The sequence below is a fragment of the Poecilia formosa genome, unplaced genomic scaffold (genome assembly GCF_000485575.1).
Source record: "Poecilia formosa unplaced genomic scaffold, Poecilia_formosa-5.1.2 Scaffold101, whole genome shotgun sequence".
NCBI classification, from domain to species: Eukaryota; Metazoa; Chordata; class Actinopteri; order Cyprinodontiformes; family Poeciliidae; genus Poecilia; species Poecilia formosa.
In genome coordinates this window covers 248,959-256,836 of record NW_006800040.1, presented here as the reverse complement: position 1 = coordinate 256,836, position 7,878 = coordinate 248,959, and the positions used below count along the sequence as shown (strand labels likewise).

Below are 7,878 nucleotides of genomic sequence, written 5' to 3'. Positions count from 1 at the left end.
CAACTTCTTATGAATTGACTTTTCATTCACCTGTATAAAATCTATTTTTTGGGAATTCTCTGCTGTTCAATCAGTAAACTCACACTCTACTTCATTAGATTTTGAATGAACAGGCATTTCTAATAGTTTAAGACTTGTACAAATACCAGGGTTCTTTAATCAATATATATGACATATGTTCTGTAAGTTACAAGGTGAGTTAACCAGACTGATGTTAGAGTCTAATATCTGGGTTTTGACAAAACCAAGGTGGGGTTAAAATTCTTGTGGTAGAACAATGAAAACAGCAAAGGCCCTCTCTGTGGCCACACCCCATCCTGCTGAATGTGTGCCAGGGGCATTCCACCATGGCAGTTTCATTGCCATATCATGAGCAATGTGTGACAAAATAAGAGCAAAAAATGTACCAGATATTTTTATTACTACTACTTCAACTTTTTAGTCTGCCCGTTACCAGCTGAAATTTCCTTCATGTGCCAGAATTTTGCCAAATTTTAAATCTAGAGAAGCTTATCTGGCAAGCAATGTGGACAAGCAGAATAATGTATCTAATACGGTAGTCAGAGGTTCCTCTTTTCATTCTGTACCTCATCAGTACAGATAGTTTCTCCTGCCCTCAGTCGGCTTTCTTCAGCCTCTGCTTGCTGTTCCACCCTGGACACTTTACTGGGCTGTCTCTGCACAGCAGACACAGGGCTGACCTATGACCCTGCATCACCATTCCCCACCACAGTTTCTCTGTCTGATGAATATGTGACTTCAGCTCTGCTTCCTCCAGCAGAGAAGCTGGTAGTGTGTTCAGTTATCAAATTTCCATATTTGTGGTTCCTGAGAAATCAGCCCCTCATTCCCCAGTCTGAAGAAATTAAAAAACAGCTGCAAGACAAAAAACAAAGTAATTTCTATGTATTGGTCTATAAGTCATTATGAAGCTATTTCTAAAGCTTTCCACTGCACTATAATGAGGAGTTTTATCCCCAGCAGAGAACATGAGTGTCTGGTCTACTACAGGTACTAGGTGCAACCAAAGTGCACCGAGTGTCAGGATCCTGGCTTGTTTTGGGTTTTCTGGGTTCTTAGTTCTGATTTTTTTAATCTGTTCTTATTGTGAATAGATCAGACTTTCTGTTTTACTTCTGTTCTTTTCTAGTTTGTTAATTCATTCCTTCTGCTAAGTTGTTCATTATTACAGTTAGATTCATTTTTTAGTTCCCATTTGTGTGCTCTCCCTCATTCCTTCTTTCTTTCTCTCTCTCTCAGTTTGCCTTCTGCTCTCTCTCATCACACCTGCAACCAGTTAGCTAGTCAGCCCAGGTCTATTGTTCCATCTAGTACTTACACACCTCTCCTGCTTCTACTCCTTGCTGGATCCTCGTGAACATCCTGTCATGAGTTTCCTTTTATTCAGTTCCTGTTTATTTTTATGTTTTTAATGCACTAATGTCTTTATGAAACCAGGAGAATTTATTTTAATAATACAAAGTACTTACATCCAAAGAATGATCAAAACAAAACTTCATTCCCAGTGTTTATTCTTTAGAGACTGCAGTAGAAGAATTCCAAAGCCTGTGACAAACATGTCATCATATTTATGTTAACAACTAATCTGCTATGAATTAGGAAGATATAATAAAAGTTTAATGATAAAAGTGTTTATTTAATGCAGAGCGTGAGAGACATCTTAGCAGTAGCTGGGTTATTCAAATTTAATCTAATCCAAACTTATTAAAACTGTGTATTTTAGTTCTCATAGAACAAGGGAGTGCATCCTCTCTTGAGTTTCTTGCCTTCAGGTGTACCACGAAAGTATTCCAGATAAGATGAAAAAACATACTTGTTCATTACTTTAATCTTGCCAAAGATCTCCAACTCAGTTTGGTCATTGTGATTAACAGCATCCATCATTTGCTTTGATTTAATGTACAAAGCATTTTCCTTCGCAACAACTTGATCTAGCCAGATCTGTCTGTTCTGTGGTGCCATTTCATAGTTGTCAACAGTGCAGCCATAGAATCCTCGCTTCAGGTGGTCAGGCCAGGGCTGATCAGTAATCATGGGGTGGTCATCGCCGACAAATGCTGTGCACAGGGCACTGTCAGTACCTCGAGTGTGTCCCACTTCACAGCCGATAACACTCATCAGAAAAAGTGAGAAGGTTCGGAAGTTGCGTACTGATGCCGAGAAAACGGCTGCCATGAAGTAACGCCCCCACCTTTCACAGTTGTAGGTACACTGCTGGAACTGAAATGTCTGGCGGCAGAAGTCAGTAAATTTGGATGCTTTAAGACCTTGCTGCAGCTCCAGCAGTGAAGATTCCCCCTGCTGGTCACCAAAAGTCTGACGAAATAGTTCAATTTCAGCTTCATTGTCAGTCCTCATGAACTTTCCTACCAGACTTGCGCTCAAGTTTTTCCCATGTATTTTATAAATGCAGTCATTTAGAACATAATACTGTTCTGAGGCCACTTCCTCTCTAGCACTGTAGCGGATCTCCACAAGAAGGTCCTGTATGTTGGAGATATGTTTAAGGACAATGCTGTTTTCTTCTGTCACTTCAAGCCAAATGGCTTTTAGGTGGTCGTTGTTGGGGATATAATCTGGAGCGCGTCTTTTTTCATTTTCCTCAAAGAACAAACTCCAAGTGAGCCCCTCCAAGCAGTCAATAGAGGGGTACTTTTTGCGCAGCTCCACTGGGACGAACATTTGAGGATATCTTGGCCACTCTAAACTTTTAAAATACAGAACATTTCCTTTATAGTCTGGAAATACTGAACCTGCACAGCCAAATGTTTGCCTTGTCAACAGGTCACTTGTTGGGCTGAGTTCAGCAATGACTCTACTGCTGTAGTCATGGGACCTCCAGACACCCCCTCGTCCGCTCATTATTCCCCCATCAGTGGAGACTGATATAAGTGTTTTGTGTAGGTGCAGCTTTGTTGCCACATTCAGAGATCGGAGAGCTTGGAGCAGCTTCAGGGCAAAGTTCTGATTATTTCCAAGGTTGCAGCTGATTAGGCTGATGGTGCCAATGGGATCAATGAGGGTGTCTGTCTTCAGGCTGGATACCAATCTGGCAACTTCTTCTGCACCATAACCAGCCAAGTAGAGTTCTCCTGTGGAAGCCTCTCTACCATGGCCAACAAGTACAATATCATAACTTCTGATTTTAATCAAATGACCACCTCTTAGCATATTCAGTGCTCCCTTGTGGTACTTCATCAAAGTGGAGGAATATGGATTCCTCTCAAACAGATAAGTAGCTGATTCAATCACAGCAGGGTCTTCCTCCATTATAATGATAGTCTGGTGGTTGGAAATATGGTCATCTTCCCTAAAGGTCACATGAGATTTGTTAGACAGCCACTGTGTGTGAAATGTTTTGTTACATTTACAAAATCTGTGGTTATATGGACTTTGATGCAAACATTTTACTTCATAAAATCCACATGTTCAGTGAAATATTTTATCTTTGAAATATATTCTTCTTTATTCTCATTTACATAGCGATTTACTGTTACATTTTTAAACAGTGCCACTGTTTTACCAGATATTGCCAGATTTAAATAAAAAAAAAGACCAGCACTGTATCATAGCTCACCTGTCTCGGGGGATGAAGCTTGGGTGTGTTTGCTCAAGTTTCCAATCTGAAATTATACATTTAGATGTATAGTAAAATATCTTATTTTTCAGTTTATGGTACAAAAAAAAAGATGTCAGAACAGGAAAGTAAAACAAAAACCCAGCTGAAATTAAATGCGAATGAACATAGTGTTCACATCAAGGGTATTTGTAGGGAAGAAAACCCCTTATTTCTGCCCAAAATGATCTGTTACACCAAGTTAAACAAAACCATAATCACATCTTCTGTTTTACTTTCAGATATTTAATATTTGCATATCAATCGTGGTTAGAGCTAAAACAATCGCTCCTTATTTTCAGACACCATTTTGAATGTGCAGTTCTGCTCAGGAGCGCCAGAGGTCCTCATTTTTTCAAACTTAAATAGCCTGCTTAGACATCTGTGAGTGGAAATCATTTGCTTGTTACTATGTTTGTGTAACTGGTGTAATGTTAAGTCAAAGAGATTGTTTATTTTTTGTTTTTGTTTTTTTGACAGTCATCTTATTCAAATTCCTTATACTAGTGTTTTGTTAGGAAATATAAAGCTTCAGTGAACGTACTTTAGAATGCTGTTCTGTTCTTTTATATTTATATTTTTAAAAGATAATTAAAGCTGTTTTGAATCAATTCATGATAGATTAGGACCAACGTCTCCTGTGAGTCTGTGAGGCTTTTTTAAGGATATTATTTAAGGACTCAGGTCATCTGTTTCTTTTGTGATACAGCTGAAGGACAACTCTACATTGGAAATCTCTGAGAGTGCAATGAGTAGCTGTCCTCTTATTTAACTTTAACACACTGTTGTGGTTATAGTGCATGGCAAAAAACATGTATGTAATTCTGGCCAGAAGTTTTAGAACTTCCTACATTGAAGAATAAGCTGTCCATATACCTTCATAAATCATTCTTTTGAGCACGTGTATCAATGCGAGGGTGTGACCTTGTATTTGATACATTGAAAGCCCCATTTTTCCAACAAATACTATGTTGGGAAGACGCAACATAGTATTTCAAGGCCCAACAACTGGGCCCTGAAAGAAGAAGCACTGTTTCTAGGCCAGGGGTTGGTTAAGATTTCAGTTGAGTTTGGGGTCAGGGTTCGGCATGTACTGGTAACATAATAGTGTAAGACTCTGGGTAAAGCTGTAGAAATTAAGAAAAATTATACAGTGCTAAGTATACTACTTTCAGCATTCTTCTTAGAAAATGTCCAGAGCATTTGCAGTAATCAACTAACGTTGACAGGTGAAAGCATGGCATGGTTCCAAAAATGACATCCATTTACATTTAAATTTGAATGGAACTAAGGTTTCCTCGTGAAGTCATTTTGTTATTGGTTACTCTTATGCTTGTAAAATCTACATTTTCTAAAAAAAAATAATTTATCAAATGGTCCAAGTAAAAGTAGATATGAAAAATCTAAATAAATTTACATTTTGTTTATTCAGAAAGTAAAAAGGATCCTACCAGCACTCCACCCTTCAGCCAAAGACAGCAGAACAATAACGGCACAAAATCCATAGAGTTTCATCATGGCGCTAGTAAAATGTGCAGCAAAGCTGGTCAAACAGTCATAATGAATTCATAAGGCAGAGAAACTTCAGGTCACATCTTAGTGCAAATTTGGTTAGATAGGAATGTAAATGACCAGGTGGCTGTTCATCAGTTAATGTAAAAAAGCTGCCTTCAGTATTATAACATGGCTCTATTTCACAGTAGTTAATTTGTTACTTACTATTTGCTTTAGATCTTGTAATTGTGAATATGAAAGGATATTAGAGGTTTGAGAAAATTTGTAATCTACAATGATGAAATATAACTGACTTATAATTCATTAAACTTTATCTGATGGTTTTAAGAAGTTATGAGTATAATAAATTATGTGCAGAGAAAGTGATGCATTGGATTCCACCATTTCATTAAATTATTTTTTTCTTGGACTATCTATGTGTTTAATAATTAATGAGCACAGTTAGTTCAAAGAAATCTTCTCCACACACACTTACACACTTTCTGACTCACTATAGTAGAAATTTGCATATACAAAGCAGTATGTTGTATCAAAGATTTCGAAATAAATTTTGAATATTTAGGTGAAGTGTTTGGTTCCACAGTGTCTGGTGCTACTGGTGCCTTACTAGCTTCAAATGCCAGCCTGAAGTCATTGTGCATGGAGTCTTCTAGGGGTGTTGTTGTCCTTTCACCCTGATGCAACCCATGGCTGCTAGTTAAGTGGTGACTTTGAATTGCCCTAGGTATGAATAGGGGTTAGGGCTATAAGGGCAATCCTAATAACCCTGTCACAAACTGGCAATCTGTCCAGGGTGATCCTGCCTCTCGTCCAGTGACTAACAGAGACATTGGGCCTCCCAGTTCCAGTCCAGTGTTTCCAGTACCAGCCCCCTGCCACCTTGCAAGAATAAGGACAGAAATGCAAATGATGGATGAATTTTTAAAGCTATTATGACACTTGATTCTCTGAACATTTTTTTATGACACGGTTTTGTTTTTCTAGTCAGCGGTCTTTCACATACACCATGGAGGGACTCATATTTTTGCTCAATGTCAACCATGTGTCAGCAGTTTCATGTTTAACACTAGAAGGGACACAGCCTGTAACCATAAGGCTGTTTCCAGGTCACTGCTAATCCTCTCCAAGCTTCTTTTCTCCTTATTAGCCATCTTACACACTTCATTCCTCACCGCACTCACTGTGAAACCCCTCAAAGCTTTATTCCCTGCAGCTGTTCTTTCCTCATACTGCTGTGTGAACCTACATTTGGACCCTATTCTGGAATTCCATGGTGTAACTGGGAGCCATGGCAGGTAAAATATTCATTGGGATGAAGTTGAACGGAGATGTGGAGTTACCTTTGAAAAGAACCAAGAAGGTACTGTCTTCTAACAAAGACTTTTGTAAATAGAATATCAACAGAGAGCTGTGCAGAATGGTTTCACCAGCTCCATTTGAACAGCTCATTTGTGTGTGAAGATAATGGAAGAGGTGAAAATTTAAAGAAACTGCGGAGAAACTGTGTGGACGAAGTCAGATTAATAGTTCTTCAGACAACTCTGCAGGAAACAAGCTACTCAACTCAAGGTACACCCACATTCAGTTTGGGACCAATTTAAAAACATCATAACATGTAATGGACTTAGAAACAAATCAGTACCTATCAGGTGCTCATTCAAGGTCTCTAGTTTGTTTTTTTGTTTTTGTTTTTTTCCATTTTGTGATCTTCTGTTGTATGCCAGCATTCATTAGATGTTTAAAACATACAGAAAAGAAAACTGTAGTTTTTCTTAATAAAATGATCCTTATTTTTATTTAAATACTTTTGCAAAGCTTTCTATTTCTAAGTAAAACCCTCTTAACCCTCGTCATGTTAGGCTACTTTTGATGTAACTTTAACAAAAATGTAAATATTTAAATTAAAACTGAGTTAACTAGGTTTCCTTGATGTCTTAATGCATTTCTTTTAGATGAGAATGAGATACTTACAGAGACTTACAATTCATGCAAACCATTGTCATTAGACATGACTTGATTTGCACTGGTGGTATAGGGTTCCGACACGTTGCTATCCTGGCAGGTAAAAGGTGAGAACGTTCTTTTACAAGATGTGCTTCCCCAAATAGCAAGAGCCTTACAGGAAGAGAAAGTGACTGCTGTAGTCAAGAGCCATAAACAGTTGACTGAGTCATCTGTTGGACTGTAATTATTTTAAGAGTTTCTCACACTTTAATTTCATCCAAATTCAACCATTTAATCTTGCCAGGGTTTTCAGCATGTTGGGGATTGGTTAGTACACACTTACACTTAAGGAGATTTAGAGTGCTAATTAACATGCACAATTTTAGGCTGTATAATGATTCCAAATCAAACATGCACAGAGACAACATGGAAGCACAGAAAGGTCCTGACCGGGTTTGAGACCCAGCAGCTTCTCACTCTGAGGTATCACTGCAAAAATCTGTCATGTCAAGTCCTGCTTTACTTTGTTCCTTCTTCATGTCACCCCATATCATTCTCCCACATTATTTTTAATATCAACCTTGCATTACTTAAACCAGTGTTTTTCAACCACTGTTCCGTGGCACACTAGTGTGCCGTGAGTGATTGTCAGGTGTGCCGTGGAAATGATTCAATTTCACCTATGGTACCGTATTTTCCAGACTATAAGCTGCTACTTTTTTCCTAAGCTTTGAACCATACAGATTGTAGCCTGGTGCGGCTTTTCTGTGTATTTTTCTTCA

General features: G+C 38.3%; 1 protein-coding gene across 2 annotated transcripts in view; it reads left to right on the top strand.

The window, feature by feature from the left end:
• The first annotated feature begins 6,328 nt into the window (after positions 1-6,328).
• sema4ab (sema domain, immunoglobulin domain (Ig), transmembrane domain (TM) and short cytoplasmic domain, (semaphorin) 4Ab) overlaps positions 6,329-7,878 on the top strand; it is a 62,274-nt gene continuing 60,724 nt past the window's right edge. For both annotated transcript variants that reach the window (XM_016674796.1, XM_016674795.1), the window contains exon 1: positions 6,329-6,512. The gene's annotated coding sequence lies outside the window, so the exon portion shown is untranslated. The remainder of the gene's footprint in view (positions 6,513-7,878) is intronic.